This window comes from Gorilla gorilla, chromosome 5, assembly GCF_029281585.2.
Source record: "Gorilla gorilla gorilla isolate KB3781 chromosome 5, NHGRI_mGorGor1-v2.1_pri, whole genome shotgun sequence".
NCBI classification, from domain to species: Eukaryota; Metazoa; Chordata; class Mammalia; order Primates; family Hominidae; genus Gorilla; species Gorilla gorilla.
The window spans coordinates 24,414,256-24,436,727 of record NC_073229.2 but is presented as its reverse complement, the minus strand read 5'-3'; the positions used below and the strand labels follow the sequence as shown (position 1 = coordinate 24,436,727).

Here is a 22,472-nt window from a genome sequence, read left to right as displayed (position 1 = left end):
CTTCTACAACGTTGTACTATGAACAGCAAAGAACGTGACTGCCCTCCGACCTGTTGGCATGTTGAGAGGCAAGATTTCTCATGATCCAGACTCTATGGAGGATGGGAGGAATCCCATTTTCATGCCTAGTTTTACAGCTGAGCTAAGGTCTCTCCTGGGAAAACTAACAAACATGGTCTATTTTGTTATTTTAAAACAGTTTTCCAAAGTTAGAGTGCTGGTTTTATCTGTGGAGGTTCAACACAACTTTATGACTCTTACACTGGACAACATTTTGCTACAGATAAGGTATAGTTTTGAGGTAGGATGATGGCAGGTAGGACCCTTTAGTATTTGTTTTGTTAAATAATGACTTGAGTTCAATTTGTGAATTGAACTTAGGTCCTTTCTTTTCCTCTTCTTATTTTTTTTTAAACCATGTTTGTGGTTGTAGCTATTGTTATTTTCATGATCATTTCTGCCACTGACTTCCTCTCTGACAGGAGTTATATCAATTTGTTTCTATTTTACTTTGTTGTACCTTGGTCTCTCCAGAGGAAAATGGGAACTTGAGAGTATTTATGAAGAAAATGCCTGTCAAATTGGGAATACTCTTGGAGTGGAAAATGGAGGCATTATGAAATAACTTTATTTTCCTCTGTGATCAACGTGTAGTGAACGCTCAATGAGATATGACTAGAATTTAAGAATGAAGACTCCACTAGAGCAAGGGTCTCTCCTATCTTCTTATCTATCGTATCTCTGGCACTGGGACAGGAACTGATAGTGAAGGTGCTCAGTGTTTGTTGAATGCATAAATGACCAATGGAAAGAAGGAAGAAAAAAGAACGAAGGAAGGAAGGAAGGAAGGAAGAAAGGAAGGACCAGAGAGAGGAACAAGAAGACCCTCTGCTGAGCCAGCAGGTAACTGAATGTCACCTTTCTTCTTTTCTTGTCATGGAAGCCAGGAGATGTGTAGAACATTTTTCTTCTCGATTCTCTCCAAATACATATATTTTTTTAATATTACAAATTTTCTTAGATATTTCTTTCCTCCCTTCTTACGTAGGTGAGTGAATCATCTCACTGACCAGGGCTTTTGGAGCTGATGAGTACAACAAGCAATGTTTCACTACCTTCTAAAAGCATGCACATTTCTCTTTTTAAAATTCTTTATATCTTAGTAAATCAGTGTCCTTTAGTAAGAGGGTAAGCCCACATTTGGCCTGTGTGCTAGCTAGTGAGGTCTGCATGCTACTAATATTTAAATTGTTTCATCCTTTCAAAATAGTCTACGCAAACCCAAGTGACCCTAAGGCTAAGGCATTTTTCTTCTCTCATTATAGAGGAGTTCCTTTTACTCCTGAACCTTCTCCTCCCACCTCCCACTGTTCCTTCCCCAAAGGGGCGGTGGTAGGTAGGGCCAAGCGAGTGTGCTCAGAAGAAAGAACACTCGGGGCCGGGCGTGGTGGCTCACGCCTGTGATCCCAGCACTTTGGGAGGCCGAGGCAGGCAGATCACCTGAGGTCAGGAGTTCAAGACCAGCCTGACCAACATGGTGAAACCTCGTCTCTACTAAATATACAAAAATTAGCTGGGCGTGGCCAGGTGCAGTGGCTCACACCTGTAATCCCAGCACTTTGGGAGGCCGAGGCGGGTGGATCACGAGGTCAGATCAAGACCATCCTGGCCAACATGGTGAAACCCCCTCTCTACTAAAAATACAAAACAAATTAGCTGGGTGTGGTGGCACATGCCTGTAGTCTCAGCTACTCGGGAGCTGAGGCAAGAGAATGGCGGAGCTTGCAGTGGGCCGAGATCATGCCACTGCACTCCAGCCTGGGTGACAGAGCAAGACTCTGTCTCAAAACATAAATAAATAAATAAATAAATAAAATAAAAAATAATTTTAAAAAATTTCAAATCCACTGGACTCTGAGTCAGGAGTCTGGGTTCTGGACTTGAGTGAACTCACTGAGGTTTGCACAAATTCTGTGAATTTTACTTTCTGCATCTGTCACACTGAGGAGGTGGACTACACATTTATCTTCAACATCGAGTTCTTTCACGTTTGCTGAGCACTGTTTTAAATACTTACTGTATAATAATTGTATGCAGTAGGTACAATTGCAACTCCCATTTTATGGAATAAGAAACAGGCTCAGAGAAGCTCAACCCTCATTTAGACCTGGATTGAAGCTGGTCGGCCTGGCGTCAAAGCCCATATGTGTAATGCCCTTCGATGTTTCCCTTGACTTATTGATTTCTTAGAGCAGATGAACCCACAGGCTTGGGATCCACCGCTCCCTCAGAGCTCTGCCTTTAAGATGCAAAAACAGCACAGTGGTTCAGGTCTATAGTTCCAGCTACCTGGGAGGCTGAGGCAGGAAGTTTGCTTGACCAAGAGTTTGAGACCAGCCTGGGAAATGTATTGAGACTCTACCTCTAAGAATAATTTTTCTAAAATAAGAGAAAGAAAAAAGAGAAAAGATGCAAAAACAATTAAAACCTTTCTCAAGTAATTTTGAGCCTTGTTTTCTGGATTTACTTGATTAAGCCAGTGCCGGAAGCCTCATTATGGGATGGATATTCTTGCTTGTCATCTGGTCTAGCTGTCGAGTTTATGTCAATTAGCTAGAAAAGTCCTCAAACACATATTGACATAGAAAAGCACCACTCTGCCTTTTGTATGTTGTGTTTTTTTCTTTGACTTCTGAGACGAATAAATACAAATAAGCGTGTTAGAGAAACACTAGCAAAGACTTAGACAGCATTGATTTTATAAACTACCAACTCACAAACAGTTCAGCTGTGGTCCTGGCTGCTGCTGATAAACAGACAATCAGTTGGACAAATAAAATGTGGACATTTGAAAAAACAAACATGCCAGACAACCATTTAGTGATGAAGTATTGTGAAGGAAGAAGCCGTTTCCTTTGAAGCCGAGTGCTCAATTTTGCTTTCCGGGGTGCACGTGAGGCTTCTGTTAATGACAGCTTTGTGTGTGCATCTGAGGGTGGATTTCTGGCTCAAAAGGAGAAATGACGAAGGTGATGAGGGCGTGCCTTGGACAACAACTGAACTATTGTCCTGGCCACCCCCTACCTCCTTCCTTCGTTACTGGATCCCTGGGCTTACCCAGTCACTGTGATAAGGCAGCAAGCACAGAGGTTTTCCCTGGAGGCTGGAAGTATTGCCTCTTCCCCCTCCTCCTCTTCTTCCTCCTCCTCTTTCGCAATTGCAGCAACTGCTCCCACTGAGACCCCATCCCATCCTGTGCCACCTGGGATTCTCCTATTTCAAAAGAAACCCTTGCTGGAACAAAGCCTTGAGAGGAAATGAGTCCAGAGAGAGCGAGTCATTTCCAGGGAGGAGCCCTTTAAGAACAGACGTCAGACTATGACCTCACCTGTCCCTCTACCTGCGAAGGACCCATTGACATCAATTGCATCCTAGACCTTGGCCCGGCTTCCAAATCACCAGGAGCCTCTTCCTTGTTTTCCTAATAGCTCCAGATAACTTTTGTAGGGAGTACTTTTGCTTTCTGTTTTCAAACCAGCGTCATTTCCTTATACTCTCTACTTTTCTTTAGCAGGAAAAGACCCGAGATCACAATGATGTGATTTATATTGATCCCTAGTTAGTCATCACGAATGTCTGAGTGAAGAATGGAAAACAAAGGGATTCTTGAGTTTACAATGCCCGAGTGTCCCTCGTGGAGGGAGTGCTGCCTCTGGATCCAGGATCAGCAGCCGTGGAAACATCTCCCTTTTGCAGAGGGTGGGTGCTGCCCGAAGTGAGACCCCAAATTTCATTCAGAGGATTTCTTTTCATTTGCTCCCTTCGGGCTGTGATTGTGTCAGGCGTCCAGCATTTTCTGCACCCAGGATCAAGTCGAGTTGGAGGAGCTTATTCTGACTTAGTCTGTGTGAACACTTTGGCTTTCCCAGGTACAAATCAGCTCATAGCCTGCAGAACAGAAACTGACAGCGCGTCAGAGACCTGCATGACAGTCCTGGCTTCCACTCTGGCCTCTCAGTTTCCTCATATGTTCAGTGAGTTCATCATCCTTCTCACACAATAAAGATGAAGACCAACACCACCTGACATTCATTGAGTATTTACTAGGGGCCAGGTGTTCTACTAAGTGTTTCCAATTCATATTCTCATTGAACCTCCACAACTACTCGATGAAGAAGGCGTAATCTCTGTCCCCATTTTATAGATGAAGAAAGTGAAGTCTAGACATAACTTACCTGCCCAATGTCACACAGCTGGGAGTTTGCCAAATTAAGATCCAAATCATGATTTTTTTTAAATTCTTTGCAATAATCTCACTATACGATCTCTTGGAATCAGTAAAGCTCTATTTATCTATCTAAAATTTTTGGAGGAAGATGTACTTTTCACTTCCCAGAAGCCTTGAGATCCCCTGCCCACCCCCCCGACCTGCCCCCACCCTTGGCACTTCTGGTGCTGGTGGGAGAGAGAGGTGGTAGGCAAGAACCCTGTGCTAGGAGCAGGCAGCCTGGCCCCAGGTCCCCTCCTTATCAGGAATCTCTGCACACCTCAGCCTGGAAAGAGATGACCTGGTTGGTGATCTACCGTTAAGACCCTGAGATCAACCAAGAGAGGTGCACCTGCCGAAGCAGGACCCTGCCCTTCCTTCCCTATGAGGCCCCTCCCATCCTCCAGTCCTTGTACCTGCCACTTCTTCTGCCACAGGGCTCTCCCTGCTCTCTGACCACCTTAAACCTCTCCTGACCTCACCTACGACCACGTGTGGATGGTCTATTTTCTAGTCCCTACCATCAGCACAGGGAGACTCAGGGTCCTCTTATGGTGCTTCCTTGCCAACATGTGTTGTGTGTGTTTGTGTGGGATGTAATTTATGCACCGCACAATTGGTCAATTTAAAGTCCAGGCTGGGTGCAGTGGCTCACGCCTGTAATCCCAGCACTTTGGGAGGCTGATGTGGGCGGATCACTTGAGGTCAGGGGTTCAAGACCAGCCTAGCCAACCAACATGGTGAAACCCTGTCTCTAATAAAAATAAAAAACCTAGCCAGGCATGGTGGTAATCACCTGTAATTCTAGGTACTCAGGAGGCTGAGGCAGGAGAATCTCTTGAACTTGGGAAACGGAAGTTGCAGTGAGCCCAGATGGCACCACTGCACCCCAGCCTGGGCAACAGAGTGAGACTCAGTCTCAATAAATATTTAAATAAATAAATAAAGTCTATAAGCCAATGATTTCTAATGCATTCACAGATATGCACAACCATCACCACAGTCAGCTGTAGAATGTCAGAAGCCCTTTTAGCTACCCCTCTCCTACCGCCTCACCCCTCCCCCCCACCAGCCATAAGCAACCACTAATCTACTTTGTCTCTCTCTGAGTGTGTGTTTTAATTTACCAAGCAGATGAAGGAGGAGTTAAATGAAAACTTCTTCTCTTGCAGTGAAAATTATGATCATTTCTATGTGCTCATGAACTTCCAAAAGCATAAAAATCTTTCCCCAAAGAGCTGACACAATGAGATGGGGCAGGTGCCCATTGTGAACATTGTGAGGTAAGTGGTCGCTGTTCATTAGAGAAAACTAAAGCTCCTACTTTCTTCCCCCCTCACTGTGCCTGGAGGACTCCAAGAGACACCTCTTTCCCCAAACTACCTACCCCATTAGTAAAGTGAATGACTGTTGAAATAGCCAATTATAATACAGACACAGGGACCTTCAGACAGAGGTGGAGGAGGTCCAAATCCTGCAATCGCAATTTGTGCTTTTTAAATTGTGCAATCACAAAGCTGGAAGGACTTTAGAGTTCACTCGGCTCCTGTTTAGTATCCATTTTGCAGATCTGCGATCTAAGGTTCCAGAGAGGTTATGACAGGACCAGCAACCAGGTGTCCATAAATCCTGAGCTATTCTACCCCACTTCCCATCATTCAGCAGGCGGAACAAAACACATTTAGTTAAAGTAAAGCAGGTCAAACAGAGCTGGAAGAGTTTCAAGGGAATCTGTAGAAGATGCAACCTGCACATGAAAGAAAGACACTGGACTCTAGTGATTAGAAAATATCTTGCAAGCTATGGTGGAGCTCGCCTGTAGTCTCAGCTACTTGGGAAGCTGAGGCAGGAGGATGGTTTGAGCCTGGGAGTCCAAGGCTGCAGTGAGCCATGATCATGCCACTGCACTCCAGTCTGGGTGTCAGAGTAAGACCCTGTCTCTTAAAAAAGAAAAACAAGGCCGGGCGCGGTGGCTCACACCTGTAATCCCAGCACTTTGGGAGGCCAAGGCGGGCGGATCACGAGGTCAGGAGATCGAGACCATCCTGGCTAACACGGTGAAACCCCGTCTCTACTAAAAATACAAAAAATTAGCCGGGCGTGGTAGTGGGCGCCTGTAGTCCCAGCTACTCGGGAGGCTGAGGCAGGAGAATGGCGTGAACCCGGGAGGTGGAGCTTGCAGTGAGCCGAGATCACGCCACTGCACTCCAGCCTGGGCGACAAAAGCAAGACTCTGTCTCAAAAAAAAAAAGAAAAAAAAGAAAAAAAAGAAAAACAAACACACACACACAACAGAAAGAAAGAAAAAAAAGTTTCAGAGTCCCTCCCCAGGAAGCACTTATCAGTTAGTTACAAAGAAAAAGTGACCATGGACTTTATGGTGGACTTTAACTAGCTGGTCACCTGGCCAGGTGGGACACAGAGGCCTATTTGTGCCCCAGTGGTGGCAGTTGTCAGCACTTTGACTTTCACAATCTATTTTAAAACATTAAAAGGAGAAAACAGCCTGGGTTCGGCCCTCATGAGAAATGAAGCAGAGTGTCTGTTGAGTGACTATTGCACCCTCAGCACAATCCCCGTGGAAAGAGCAGGACGGCGATCAAAGAAAATGTGGTGTGATGCCTGCTCTGTGCAGTTTACAGTGAAACTGGAGAAAGACGCAGCACATTGGAACGATTAATTACATAATTAAGTTTTAGGCATTCCATTACTAGCTTGAAATAGTAAAATTACGTGTCCAAAAGGGAGCTAAGTGGCTTGAAGTTGCATAGGGGATGGGTTGGACTTGGAGTAACTTTGAAGGGCTGCAAAGATAAAGGGTGGCAGGAGGGACCCTGACAATGGGAAGGTTGCACCCAGGGGCTGAGCAGGAGGAGAAGAACCCCCTGCAAGGTCTGGACAAGGGCAATATATTAGCTTTAAATAGAACTGCAGTGCCTGAAGAGTTCACAAAGATTACAAACTCAAAAGATCCATGAGTCTCCTTTGCCTAAGCGAAGAGCTCATAGCTTCCAGTGAGAATTCCATGTCCTTTCTGAAGTGTTTAATTCTCCTGGGTTTGGGCAGGAAACATAGCCTTGATCTTGCCATGTTTCCACAAATAAGGGGGAGCCTTGTGTTGGGGCAAATTCTCTCTTTCCATTCTGAGATACATCCAAAGTCACTGTAAAGGGAATTGGCCCACCATTCCCTCAAGAACTGTGGCTTCCAGAGAGGCTCAGGGATTTTAAGGAGGAATGGATTTATTTCTCCCCAATTTGTTCAATGTAGTGTTTACCAGCTCTCTGCACCCAGGGGCAGAACGCCTAGGAGCTGATGGAATTCAGTGGAGGGGTTTCTTCCTAGAGCTGGAGGGAGAACAAGTAGGCAAATCACCTTTGTTGGGACACTTGTCTCTTCCTACGTGTGAAACGATAAACGACTTACATGTTAGAGAAAAGCTTTCCTTTAAAAACAAAAACCAATTTTTCTTAGCAAGAATGTCTAATCTGTGTCAGGGCTGTGGAAAAGTTCCATTTGATAACAGAAACTTGGAAGCCACTCTTTTGAGTACAGGCCTGTGAGCTCTGAAACAAAAGCACATCCCTTGGCTTTAATCCTGAAGGCTTTTCAACATCCTTGCTGCGAATGTTTCAACTAACACACGCATGCCCTTCCTGAGAATCTCAGGGCTGTCGGAATTTGAGAAGATCTTTGATATTTTAATAAAACTGGCTTAGATTTGTCCCCTTTAAAAACAAATGAAAATGAGCTACAGTCCCAGAACGGGACCTATGTAGTACATGTATAGTCATGGCAGGAGGGGCTGGGTTACGGTGCATAAGCAAACATCCCCCGCCCCTGTTTACTTCTCTTTCTCATCATATGTCCATTATGCCTGGGGCAATGCCCTTCTTCACATCAGCCTCATTTCAGGAACCAGTGGCCGAGCAGGCACCATCCTTAGTTCTAATGGTCCCCAGGATAGAGGAAGATATGCTGGGTGAGTCATCGCTGCTTTCTGGAGCTTCCGCCTAGATGCAACACTCCTGTGTGCATTGCCTTGGCCACTTCTAACTTCAAGACAGCAGAAAAGGCAATTCCACTGTGTGCCTGGGAGGAGAACTGAAAATCTGGTGACTTCCAAACTGCTTGGCCTGTGAAGGGTCAGGGTGAAATGGTGGTGGAGTCTGGTCTAATAGCCTAGGAGACCAGGGATGTTCTCTCATTAGCACTTGCCCTTAGGGAAATCATATAACCTCAAAGAGATTTCATTTCCTTACTCTTTAAATAGGGAGTTGGTAGGAAGGGGTGGTGAATGGAAAGGAATAATTACATCTGTCCAACCTGCCTTGTAGGAATGTTGCATGGATCAAAATAAGGCAATGCCAGTGAAAGTGAAATGGGAATGAAAGGAGATAAAGTGTTTTAATGATGGGCTGGTGTTGTCCAGGGAATTGCAACCCAGAGGTGATTTGGATGTGCAACTGTATTTTTTTTTTTTCGAGACAGAGTCTCGCTCTGTTGCCCAGGCTGGAGTGCAGTGGTGCAATCTCGGCTCACTGCAACCTCCACCTCCTGGGTACTGCCTCAGCCTCTCCAGTAGCTGAGATTACGGGTGCATGCCACGACACCTGGCTAATTTTTGTATTTTTGGTAGAGATGGGGTTTCTCCATGTTGGCCAGGCTGTTCTTGAACTACTGACCTCAGGTGATCTGCCCGCCTCAGCCTCCCAAAGTGCTGGGATTACAGGTGTGAGCCACCAAGCCCGGCTCGTGCAGCTGCATTTATGAGGAAAAGGTTACAGGTAAGAGAACGTCCTGAATAGCTGTAGCTTAAATATGAGAGAGACATTTGTTTCTCTCCCAGGTTAAAGGCCAAGAAGCCCCCAGTCCAGGAGGGGTTTGGCAACGCCACAATTCTTAGGACCCCAGCTCCTTCCGCATCTCTTTTTGCCATCCTCCATGTGTCTCCCTGTCTTAGTTTGGGTTCTCTAAAAACCAGAGACTGAGGCCAAAGCTAATGTACCAATACTTTCTTGAGGAATGCAACTCCAGGAAGCAAGAGGAAGGGGGAAAGAGGTGAGGCCGAGAAGGAAGGAGTAGAATACAAAGGGGTGCTTTACGAGGCTGGCCCCAGCTTTCAACAAATGCAGCTAATTGTTTAGTTTCACAGAGTGTCTCTAGAAAGGCCCACTGGGGCTTGGAATAATACATATGAGAAGAAGGGAGAAAAATTTGTCTGCCTGGTCATGTCCCCCATTAGTCAAAGTTGGCTTCACGGGGCAGCAGGACTCCACACTTCCAGGTGGCACCAGCTGGCATCTCCTAGCAGGGAAAAGCAGCTCCTGAAACAGCAGCAGGAGCATCTGCATTGTGAACACAGGACCTGGGGCCAGTAAGTGAGCGGGCGCGAGTCAGGGGGACTCTCCACCTGCCCATCTCAGTGTACAGCCCAACAGACCTTGTCTGGAAAGGCCGTGTGTCTACCTGAATGAGTAGATCCCCGGGTTTCTTGCTCTTCACAGTAACAGGGAAGCCCTGAGGCAGGTGGTGGGAGGCATGTGACGCGAGGCATGAAGCAATGTGCTGTTGGGTTGTGCCTACAAGCAACATGGGAAGTCAGGAACATCCACCACCGTGGGCCCAGCCTGGCCAGGCAGGTGAAATGTCATGGCACAGTAATCTCTGCCACCAGATGGCATGAAACTCAATGAACCTCATTTTAAAAAAATAAAAACTCTTTCATGGTTTACAAGAAGGTGGTGATGTCAGGTGATCCTCTCAGAAGTTTAATGTGGTACTGAGCGGAGGAACCACACTTGAGCAGATCCTGGGAAGTAGATACACTAGCTGAGACATAGACTTCATATGCCAAAGTGGCTGCATGAGCTCCGGCCATCATGTCCACATTCCTGCTAACAAGGATGGTGGAAAGGAAAGACTGAGGCACATTGCCTTTATCTGTGGTCACTTCTAAAAAGTTGGACACTATGCTGGGCATGGTGGCACCGGCCTGTTGTCTCTGCTTCTGGGGAGGCTGAGGTGGAAGGATTGCTTGAGTCAGGAGTTTGAGATCGCATCTCTAAAATAAAAAAGAAAGTTGCACACAGCATACCTGCTGACTTTTCACTGGCCCAGACTTAGTCCTAACGCCACATCTAGAAGTAAAGCGAAGGCAATATTCTGAGAGATCTCATGCATAGCTGAAAATTGGCAGAATGGTAAAATAGAATATTGAGACCAATTGGCAGCTTATGGCACAGCTGCCAGGGTTAGGAGCGCCTGAGGGGGCACTGCAGAGTGTGCCCAATGTGTGCTCCCATTTCAAATGGGCATGAGCAGGATGGGAGGGGGAGGAAGGAGAGTGGAGATAAAGGAATGGCGGTGTGGAAGAGGTTCAGGGGAAGACAGAGATGCAAAAGAAGAAGGGAGAGGGAGGAGACAGGCAGTGAGAAACGAGGGTGAGGCAGAAAGAGGGACAAGAGGATTGCCCCACCTGAGATGGGACTCGTTTTGTTTCTGTGGAAACCATGGAGTTTTTAGTGGGCAACAGATGAGGATGAGGATGAGGGTGGGTTCTTGCTGGCAGCAGCACCTCTGTCCAGCCAGGGCTGATGCCGTGCTAGCCTTGGCCTGTACCCTACCCTCCTCCTGCCCCTTGCCCTAAAACCCAGCCAGGCAGACACTGCCTCCCCCTTTTCTACCTCCTGCCTCCTTCCCCTCTCATAGTCTTGGAGCAGGAAGTCAGACATATTCCTTCTAGGGTCGTGTGGGCTAGATTCACCCCATCAGCTTGGCATCAGCCTCAGGCTCTTCTGTGGCCCTCTTGCACTTGTACTCTGAAATGGCCTTTCTTGTTTCCAAAAAGCTTCTGGGGAGATGGAAATAAGGTCCAATCTGCAGGACATTATGGCCAAATCAAGGATCCCTAGCCACTTCTGGGGCACTAAGATTGCAGAAGGATCATAGACAGCATTTGCTTAGGACAGACATCACGATGGAACAGAACCGTGAAGAGAGGTGCCCTCCTCGCCTAGTGGTGTCCTGAACTGAAGCTAGCTGGGTGCTTCCCCAAACCTGCGTTAACTGAAACCAGCCAGGTTCCTCCCTGCCCGGCCTCATTACTCATCTTGCCACATCTTTCTTCCTCCCTGAAGGAGGAGCCTGGCCCCAGGTGTGTCTCAGCACTGCAAGACGCTTGGTGCTCGCCCGGCCTCGAAGGCTCACTCATGACAGAAGCATCCATGTACCCCTGGGACACGTCACGGGGTGTGTCCAGCACCAGGAAAGGATCTGCCTTTTTGTGTTTCCCTCCCCTGAGGCAGGGCAGGAGTCGGGCAGGGACTCGCTGGACTGTGAGGAGAAGCAGTGTGTCCTCACCTTTCCACCTTCCTCTGGCCACAGCTTTAGCTGCTGAATGATAACAAGGCTGCCTGCTGATCTCATAAGAGGGCATCTTGGGCAAGGCAAGAAGAAAGGGCTTTGGAGTCTTGAGTTCAAATCCCGGCTCCCCCAGCTGCTGTGCAACCGTGATGTATGACAGCCTCTCTGGGCCTCAGTGTTTGTATCTGCAAGATGAGGCTCTGACATAGACCTGATTAGGTTATGGTGAGGATTACACAATCCCTGCTTGAAAGGCACCTGGCTTGTTCTGAGTAAACCCTGTGACTCCCTTTAATTCCTGGTGGGTGGCTTGCTTGTGCCCTCATGAGGTTCAGCACTTGGCAGTACCCCGTCACCTGTTCATCATTAGCAATGACGGACGCGATGCTTCCTCTGTGACAAAGCCTCATCCGACAGAGCAGGACTGCAGGGCTTCTCCAGGGCTTGGGGAGGGGGACAAGGGCAGTGTGCACAGTTCCTTTTTGTTTGCTGATGCCACACTAGGCATGTGAAAGGGCTGGGTCAGAGAACCCAGCTTGGCCCACGCTGTCTTGGTTGGTGGCCGTCCTCACCTTCCTCACCCTTCAGATCCCGTAGGGAGCCCCTGCGGTGGTGCCATGGACGGGAAGCATCCCACCGTGCTTGTGGCTCACCTCGAGGTCCAGGTGTCACTGCATGGCCTGAAAAGGACTGTCTCCGAGCAGGTGCTCCCTCATCTCCCCTCTCCCGATTTCTACAGCATCCTCTTCCCTGGCTCCTCGCCACTCCCTCCACTCTTTTTTCTTTAAACTTTTATTAAAGAATAACATCCCTCAATTTTTTTCCCTCCAACAAAGAACAAGCTCATGACCAAGAACAAAGAGGACATCTTGACCGTGTAAGTAATGATGACCGCTCTGTCCCCAGCTCATGGGGACCCTGAGGACTCCAGGTTGCCTCCCTATGTTGGCCCCTGATTCAAGCAGATGGCAGGGGGGTGTGTCCCAAGGAGCTGGGTGCTGATGTCAGGAGCCCAGCACCCTTGTGGAAGCCAAGAACGACACTGAGGGGGCAAGAAGAGACTGTGATGAGCTAAGCGATGGTGTTGTCCCCAGCACACACAAGGGCTGGTGCGGCAACTGGCGACCTGAGAGGCAGGGCTGGTCCCAGCAGGGAGGTGTTCATAGAAGGGAGAGATTTTCGGTGAGGAGTGGTAGCACAGTCATTCTCAACCCAGTGTGTCTTGGGAGATGCCTATGGGGTGGAAGTTGGATGATCAGGCTGTTATTGGGTCAATCTGATTCAAGGAGAGGGAGGAGAGGTGACGTGGCCAGAAGGAGGGCAGGAGGGTGGACAGCAGAGAATGCAGCCGGCCACCTGGGCCATCCCCCTTGCCTCCACTCACTCATCCTTTCCCACCCCTGGGCTGAGGATGCGTCTCATTAGGTAGTTTTCAGATGGGTAAACTGAGGCAGGAGCCACTCCAGGCCCAGAGAGGAGAGCAAGAAAGGCACATGTTGTAATCCCTGGGTTAGTTTTTCATTCACACACAGGGGAAACTCTCCAGCCCTGCCACTCACTATTTTTAAGAGGCTCAAGTGTTCTGATTCCTGGCAACAGCAACGTGGTAATGCTTCTTTCCTGTTCCCTCCCTGACCCTTTCTTCCCTCATGCTTGGGGGCTTGGCCCCTCTTTTCTCCATGTATTTCCACTAGGGTGCCACACTGCCTGGAATTGCAACCGCTGGGGCCTTGTCCAGTTTATTATCTCTCACCACAGGTGCAGGAAGGAGGCAGGGAGCAGGGCTGTGTCGCAGAGCAAGGCCAGGGCATCCCACCCCACCACGGCTGCCCACGCCCACGGCTTCCCTCAAGATCAGGAAACTGTTCCACATTGCAGTAACTAAGTGCAGCAGGCGTGGCTGCTGGTGAGGGGTGGTCAGGCAGCCCCTGTGGCCAGCCTAAACGAAGGTCACAGTTTGTGAAGGCATCTGGTGCCTCCCCTGTTGAAATTTCTTTTTCTCCTCCTTATTAGTTGAATCTTAAGAACTGACAGTACCATAAAACGTGAAACCTTTATTTCTGCTTTTTAAATGGAAAACCGGGCTGGGCACAGTGGCTCATGCCTATAATCCCAGCACTTTGGGAGGCTGAGGTGGGCAGATCGCCTGAGGTCAGGAGTTCAAGATCAGCCTGGCCAACATGGTGAAACCCCATCTCTACTAAAAATACAAAAATTAGCCAGGCATGGTGGCACATGCCTGTAATCCCAGCTACTCAGGAGGCTGAGGCAGGAGAATCGCTTAAACCCAGGAGGCGGAGGTTGCAGTGAGACGAGATTGCACCATTGCACTCCAGCCTGGGTGGCAGAGTGAGACTCCATCTCAAAAAAAAGAAAAAAGGAAAACCAAGCAAAAGTCACTGTCGGGGGACCTCCCACCCACCATACAGGGGAACACTCGGCAGAGCCAGAGGCCTGGGCCCAAGTCCTGCCACCAGCTGGCTGTGAAACTGTGGTACAGCACCTTGTGTCCTGCCACCAGCCGGCTGTGAAACTGGTACAGCACCTTGTCCTCAGGTCCTTGGTTTCCTCACTTGTAAATTCATGGTTCTCCATGGCATCTCTGGTCTTCAACATTATTTTGCACAGAGTCTCAGAAGCTTTAGTGTGAGCGGATGATATGGGCACGAAGCAAGGCACTCAGAAGTGGGGGCAGCTACTCTGCTTTCTAAAATGCAAGGGAACCGGAAAATCCAGGAGCCATGCCAAAGTGAGTGAGTATTTTCTTGGGCCACCAAAGGGGTCTGAACTGGTGTGGCTTGAGCTGAGTTTTTGTGTTTCAGATAGATTTGAAAACTCACTTCTCCCCATTAAGCACTGGAAGGAATTAGTCACCCTTCTTTGTGGAAGTGGAGAGATTCTCCGAGAGCTACTCAACAGGCTCCTTTGAAAGGTTCTCAGGACCAGCACTGTGCTGAGTGTGTGTGTGTGAGAGAGAGAGAGAGAGAGAGAGAGAAACAGAGAATGTGAAGGTATGTGAGGGACAGAGGGAGGAGTGAGAGAGAGACACAGAGGGAAACAGAGAGAGATGGAGAAATGGAGGGTGAGTGAGACAGAGAGATATACAGTGAGGGAGATGGAGAGAGAAATGAAGAGACAGAAAGAGAAAGAGAAAGGAGAGGGAGAATGAGTGTGGATAGGGTGGAGGGAACAAAAAGATTAAGATACAGTCACCAACCTCTAGGGTTTACCATCATGCCAACAAATATGGCAATGTTCCTGGGTAGAATAGGGCCATGACAAAGGAGAATAATGGAAAGGGTGGTTAATTCTGGCCAGAAGAACCCCAGAAGACTTCCTGGAGGAGGTGGCATTTGGCTAGTGTTTTCCATTCAGGGTGAGCTGGGTATCTGTGGGTAAGAGCTTCAGAGCAGAGGGAAAAGCAGCTGCAGAGATAGGACGCTGGCTGCTGTCTGTCTCTAAGCCTTGGGCTCCTGGGCCAGGCCTTCTTTATGCTTCATTTATGTGAAGGAATGATCCTTCACAGGTGGAGCAAGACCCTCAGTCCCCCCGACTCCCCACCCCTCACCACCCGGGCTCAGCTGGGGCTTCCCCTCCTCTCTAGAGGCCACACTAGGGAAGTTGCCCTCAGTCTGCAGGCAGCTATGAGAGGAGTTTCACTTCACTCAGCAAAATCTTTTCTTAGAACCACAGTTGGCTTTTACAAAATTTTCTGGCCACATGAAAGCCAAGCAGCCAGTTTTCAAAAGGCTTTAGATGGCTGAGAAGGAATGTTCAAGGAAGGCTGTTGTATCACGGACAAGACTCTTTCCATGCTTATGGTTTGAATGTTTGCTCCCTCCCAAACTCTTGTGGAAACTCAAGCCCCAGTGTGGCAGGATGGAGAGGTGGGACCCAAGAGGTGATTGGGTCGGCCGGGAGCGGTGGCTCACGCCTATAATCCCAGCACTTTGGGAGGCCAAGGCGGGCGGATCACGAGGTCAGGAGATCGAGACCATCCTGACTAACACGGTGAAACCCCGTCTCTACTAAAAATACAAAAAATTAGCTGGGCGTGGTGGCATGTGCCTGTGGTCCCAGCTACTCAGGAGACTGAGGCAGGAGAATCGCTTGAACCCGGGAGGCGGGATTTGGAGTGAGCCGAGATTGCACCACTGCACTCCAGCCTGAGCGACGGAGCAAGACTCCATCTCCAAAAAAAAAAAAAAAAAAGAGGTGAATGTGTCATGAGGGCTCTCTGCCCTCATGAGTGGATTAATCCATTCATAGATTAATGGATTAATGAATTAAAGGGTTGTTTTGGGAGTGGCTGGCTTTATGACAGGAAGAGAGGCCTGTGCCTGCCCAGTCAGCTCCCTCCCCACAAGATGCCCTGTGCTGTCATGAGACTCTGCAGTGTCCCTACCAGCAGGAAGGCTCTCCCCAAATGCAGCCCCTTGACCCTGGACTTCCCAGCCTCCAGAACTGTAAGAAAGACATTTCATTTCCTCTAAATTTCCCAGTCTCCAGTATTCTGTTATAAACAATAGAAAAAGGACTAGGACGCCATCTTTATGTCTTTTTACGGTTGGGATGGGGAGGGAAGTGGTGAGGAGGAGACCAAAGTTGGAGATATCTGTGAACAAAGTGACATCCTTGAGGGAGTGAGCCGCCTTCACCAGTGGTGTACATTCTGCCACCCACTCATGTTTTGTTCATCTGGCTTCCACCATCTTCCTTTGCCAGCCACAGTGTTATGAGTGCTGAGGTACAGAGTGGGGAGATGAGGATTCCAAGAATGAATAGAGTGAGTTCTCTTCCTTTTAAAGTTGCAAATGAATGATTACTCAATGTGGCAGCTACGAGCTGCAGTGAACAGTGCAAAATAGCAAGTTTCTGGGTCTTGGGGAATCGAGGAGGCATTTTTTGAGTGTGGTTTTGCAGAATAAGTCAGCATTTACCCACAGAGACAAGCAAGAAAGATGTCCTAAAAAGCAAAGCAGCAACTGCAGGGGCCACCTAGGGACAAAACCCCAAGTCCTAGTCTGTTGCTGTCACCAAATGTCCCGTTGCCTCTTTGTGCCTCTGCTCAGCAGAGATCACTGTTGATGGAGCATTGTGAGGCCTTTCAGGGTGAGGAGGTGTTCTGCTCTGGAACTCTATCATCATCTTACAGAACATGGTGTCAGCTTCCAGGGACTGTTTGACACACAATTTTGGTTTCCCCCAAGCACAGAACCTGGCACATGTTAAAAACCTAATCAGTGTTTTTTGTCATGAAAGCAAAGCATTGTAATTCTGTGACTAAAGCATGACAGCTATATTTTGTCAGGTAGAAAAAGAACAGGCTGTTGCCTTGACTGTGCTCAGAAGGGCGTACACTAAACCTATTACTATTGTGGATTTTATTTGTGAGATTTTCTTTTTTTAATGAAAGAAGAGGTGTTTAACACATCTTAACTGCAATATTTGCAAGTGTTCATAAGCCTGAAATGTATAGAACTGAACTGAATTTTTTAAAGTTAGGCATCGTTACCACGATTTTAGCAGTTGTTTATTGAGTAGGGATAAGGGGCTTTGCACACTGCATGCTTTCTCTATGTCTGTTTACTTTGATTTTTCCTCTCATCTCTATCTGAAAGTGGAATACATTTCCTCAGAAGAAGCCTGACTGGAAGCAAGCATCTGCAAAAGCAACATGGACTTGTCCTTAATAGGAAGAGGAGCTGCTGGCCTGGGCATGGAAGGGAGAGCAGGAAGGCCAGGGGCTCAAAGCGCAGAGATGGGGCGCAGGGAGGCAGCAAGGGGTGGACAGAGTGGGTGACCTGGAGACTGTGAGGAGGGTGTTAACACTGCTAGAGAGAAAGCATGGGTGTGTTAGGCCAATCTTGCATTGCTATGAAGGCATACCTGAGACTGGGTAATCTATAAAGAGAAGAGGTTTAATTGGCTCACAGTTCTGCAGGGTGTACAAGAAGCATGGCACCAGCATCTGCTTGGTTTCTGGCAAAGCCTCAGGAAGTTTTACTCACGGCAGAAGGTGAAGCAGGATCAGGCACATCACATGGCCAGAGTGGAAGCAACAGAGAGGCAGGGAGGAGGTGCCATGCACTTTTAAACAACCAGCTCTTGAAAGAACTCACTCATCACCAAGGGGATGGCATTAAGCCATTCATGAATGATCTGCCCTTGTGATCCAAATACTCCCCACCAGGCCCCACTTCCAACACTGGGGATTACAATTTTACATGAGATTTGACAGGGACACAGACCCAGACCATATCAATGGGCTTGAGGCATGGAACAGATCATTCTTTGCACCTCATGCTGTCTTCATTTCTTCCCCCGCTGGAAATGAGACCAAACGTGAAGACTGTGGACACTTTCAGGAAGGTGGGACCCCAGATGATGGCCTCTGGGGGGAACCATCTGTTACCAGGTGCCCAGTGGGGTAGTGGTAAAGAAGGTGAACCCTGCAGCTCAACTGCCTGGGTGCAAATCTGGCTGTTCCACGCACTTGCTCTGCAACCTTGGGTAATTTAGTCAGCCTCTCGGTGCTTTCGTTTCCTCATCGGTGGAGGGAGCAGTAAGAACATGTGGCTCATGGGAGGCTGCAAGGGACCAAGTGCATGAAAGGTTTAGAATAGCACCTGGTGGGTTGGGCACGGTGGCTCGCGCCTGTAATCCCAGCACTTTGGGAGGCCGAGGCAGGTGAATTAGCTGACGTCAGGAGTTCAAGACCAGACTGGCCAACATGGCAAAACCTCATCACTACTAAAAATACAAAAATTAGCCGGGTGTGGTGGTGGGCAGCTGTAGTCCCAGCTACTCGGAAGGTTGAGGAGGGATAATTGCTTAAATCCAGGAGCCTGAGGTTGCAGTGAGCAAAGATCACGCCATTGCACTGCAGCCTGGGTGATAGAGTGAGACTCTGTCACAAAAAAAAAAAATAGTACCTGGTGCCTAGCAAGGGCTCCACACCTAGGCATGGATCAATGCGCTTTCTATGACCCCTTAAGCCCATTTCCCTATAACACATTTTGTAGTCTCAACCTGATTTCTGACTACAAGAGAACCTGGCATAATTGCTTCTTTTGTTTAAATCAGTTATGGTGTTTTTTGTTTTTTTGTTTTGTTTTGTTTTGTTTTTTTGAGACAGAGTCTCACTCTGTCACCCAGGCTAGAGTGCAGTGGCACGATCTCGGCTCACTGCAAGCTCCACCTCCCAGGTTCACGCCATTCTCCTGCCTCAGCCTCCCAAGTAGCTGGGACTACAGGCGCCTGCCAACACACCCAGCTAATTTTTTTGTATTTTTTTTTCTTTTAGTAGAGATGGGGTTTCACCGTGTTAGCCAGGATGGTCTCGATCTCCCGACCTCGTGATCCGCCCGCCTTGGCCTCCCAAAGTGCTGGGATTACAGGCATGAGCCACCACGCCCAGTTACGGTGTTTTTAGCAGCAAGTAATACAAAGTGGCTTCTTCAATACAGATGTTCATGCTTACTTAGCAGGAAATTCAGAGGTAGATGGTCTCTCCAGACGTTTCTATGTCTCCTAATCTTTTTGCCTGATTTTGAGCCATTTAGGTGATCATCGAGCGAGTCTGCCAAGGTTGAGCAGAGAATGGAGAGATGGTGAAAGCCAAACTGGCCCATTTATGAGGTGCAGCCGCCATGTAGAGGAATGACATTTTTTGGAAATAAAAGCAAAACCTGCCTGGGTTCGTGTTTCCAAGGGAGCACTGTCCTTTGAGGTCACCCGGGAAGCAGGGCACTTTTTCCAGTGTGATGCGTCACTCAGGTGATTTTGAACTCTTCTCCTGGAATCTTCCCTGGAGGTAAATTACAAGTCACATTCACATCTGAATATGATTTGTTTTCCTCTTTTAACTTATTCAAGATGTTCTCAGTTGGACAAATATTTTGCAAGTCTTCATTGTAGGCAAGCAAGGGAGGAAACCACCATTTATTCATCAGCAACTGCTTTCCAGGGACTTTGCCTGGGTTATTGAGTCACCTCACAATGACTTTGAGGAGCTGGCATTACCATCTCCAGTTTAAAGATGAACCAATGGGCATCTCTGCATGTGTGCACCTAATCTCAGCTGGTTCACCTGAGACCCCCTGAACACCCACCCTAGACCCCCGCGCCGCCCCTTATCTGCTCCAACAAGACGAAAGAAATAATCATGAACCAGGGAAAACTCACCAAACTACAGGTACAAGTGCACATTGGCGGGAAAGGAACTGCCGGCAAAAAGAAGAAAGTGGTTCATGGGACAGCCACAGCAGATGATAAAATCTTCAGTTCTCCTTAAAGAAGTTAGGGTTAAACAATACCTCTAGTATTGAAGAGGTGAATATGTTTACAAACCAAGAAACAGTGATCCACTTTGACAACCTTAAAGTTCAGGCATCTCTGGCAGCAAACACCTTCACCATTACAGGCCGTGCTGAGGCAAAGCAGCTGAGAGAAATGCTATCCGGCATCTTAAACCAGCTTGGTGCAGACAGTCCTACTAAGTTAAGGAGACTGGCTGAAGCTCTGCCCAAACAACCTGTGGATGGAAAAGCGCCACTTGCTACTGGAGAGGATGATGATAATGAAGTTCCAGATCTTGTGGAGAATTTTGATGAGGCTTCCAAGAATGAGGCAAACTGAATTGAGCCAACTTCTGAAGAAGATAAACCTTGAAGAAGTTGCTGGGAGCTGCTATCTTATATTATGACTGCATTTTAAGAAACTTTTGCTAATGGATCTGATAAAATCTAGATCTGTAATATTTTTAAGCCCAAGCTCTTTGGACACTGCAGCTTTTTTCATCTTTTGCTTATACACTATTTCATTCTTTGCAGCTAGTTAAGCTGAAAAAGCCTGGGAATAAAGTTTGAAACAAAGGTTAATAAAGTTCTTTGCCTAGGAAAAAAAAAAAAGGCCAGGTGCGGTAGCTCACACCTGTAATCCCAGCACTTTGGGAGGCTGAGATGGGTGGATCACCTGAGGTCAGGAGTTCAAGACCAGCCTGACCAACATGGTGAAACCCTGTCCCTACTAAAAATACAAAAATTAACCGGGCATGGTGGCAGACTGCTGTAGTCCCAGCTACTCGGGAGGCTGAGACAGGAGGATCGCTTGAACCTGGGAGGCGGAGGTTGCGGTGAGCCAAGATTGCACCACCATGCACCTCCTGGGCAACAAGAGCAAAACTCTGTCTCAAAAATAAAATAAAATAAAATAAATCCCTGTCTTCATGGAATATATATATTCCAGTGAGAAGAGGAACAAATGGAGGAACATCCCAGTCAAGTGACATTCCTAGTGACATTCACCAGAACAGAGTCATGCCTTGGATCCCATGTTCTGTGACTTCCTCTTCACCACGCTTCCTCCACACACGTAGCAGCTCAAGGGTTTCTGATGAGTGGGGTAAGTAGGAAATGGCACAAAAAACCACAAATGACACAGAACGCAGTATGTGTCTAAGAATGTATGCATGTTTTAGTAAAAGGACTTTAGAGTTAGGAAAGATTCACTTTAGCAGAGTATTGGAGAACTTCATGGAGGGATTATCACTGGACCTGCATAGGCTGGAAAGCGGGCCCAGCGGTGGGAGGGGCAGGGTCAGAAGGGCCAAGGAGGAGCTTGTCTGAAGCACATGGTGGGCGTGGGGAGAGGTGTGGGAGAGGGCTGGGAGCTTAGGTTGGAGCTGGTTTGTACAGGCTGAAGACTTTCTATTCGATTTCACAATCATTGCAAAGCCCTTGCAGACTTAAACAAGGAAATACTTTATTCAGCAACATTTTAGAGGGATTAGTGTGACAGTGATGTGATGGAAAAGAGATCTGGAAGGTCAAGAGACCATTTAGGAAGCTATGAAAAGAGCCAGGACATAGCCTAGTGTTTCTAAGACATTTGGATTTCATGAACCAGCCAAGTTTCCCCTCAAAACTTAAAGAGATTGACCTAAGTGTCCCAATATTCTATTTTTGCCAAATAAGGGCATAGACAACAATAACAATAAAAACAACCACCTAGTCCCACTATCACTTTGTAAATAAAAGGACATGCTAGCTTCCCTAAGCTGGAAGGATGTTGTTGCTGTGTAGACAGTATTTCCCAAAAAGGACATCTGGGACTTTATATTAACATATCATTTCTCCTCCCAACACAGACATGCACACGCTCACGTACTTACATGCTTGTTTTTCTCATTTCATCACAAAAAGGCAAGAACTTCGTTCTGGACATGCCACTGGTCCTTCACCCAGCTTCTAGGAAGCACTGCAGCAGACTATAACAGGGAACCCCCAAACAGCCCATCTGGAATTCACCTTCCCAATAGCTGCTGCTGAAGGACCACACCCAGGAATCAATGTTAATACCATGATTCTGCCTGGTATTAAAGCATTAAAGCTGGGCTCCTGGTGAGGCCAGTGCAATCCATTGGCTGGCCAGTGTCCACTGAACCTCTCCTTTCCGAATCTGAGCAAGTGACCAAAGCTGTATTTAGACTGGAGAACAGTTGCACTGGAAGGTCATGAGGGGTTGGGATAATCATCTGCGGACATAAACAAGCTAGAAAGGCAGGGGAACAGGCCAAATCTGCAGAAAGAAATCCAGGTAAGAAACCACATGGCCCCAGAGGAGGCAAAAAAAAAAAAACAACTGGAAGCACAGCTGCCTCAACACCTTCCCAGGTCTAATCTCATTTCCTGTGAGGCCCCTTGTATTTCCATTGTGTGTCAGTGAGATGTGCCTCTGCCTTTTCATAACCCTCTTAGGTTGATTGGTTATTTCTTTCTTGCAACCAGAGGCTTGACTAGAATTGAATTCAAGACAAGCACAAAGATCATGATGCAAA

At 47.6% G+C, this 22,472-nt stretch overlaps 1 pseudogene; it reads left to right on the top strand.

Moving 5' to 3' along the window:
- The first annotated feature begins 19,793 nt into the window (after positions 1 to 19,793).
- Positions 19,794 to 20,286, top strand: LOC101148061 (transcription factor BTF3-like; annotated as a pseudogene).
- The last annotated feature ends 2,186 nt before the right edge of the window (positions 20,287 to 22,472 follow it).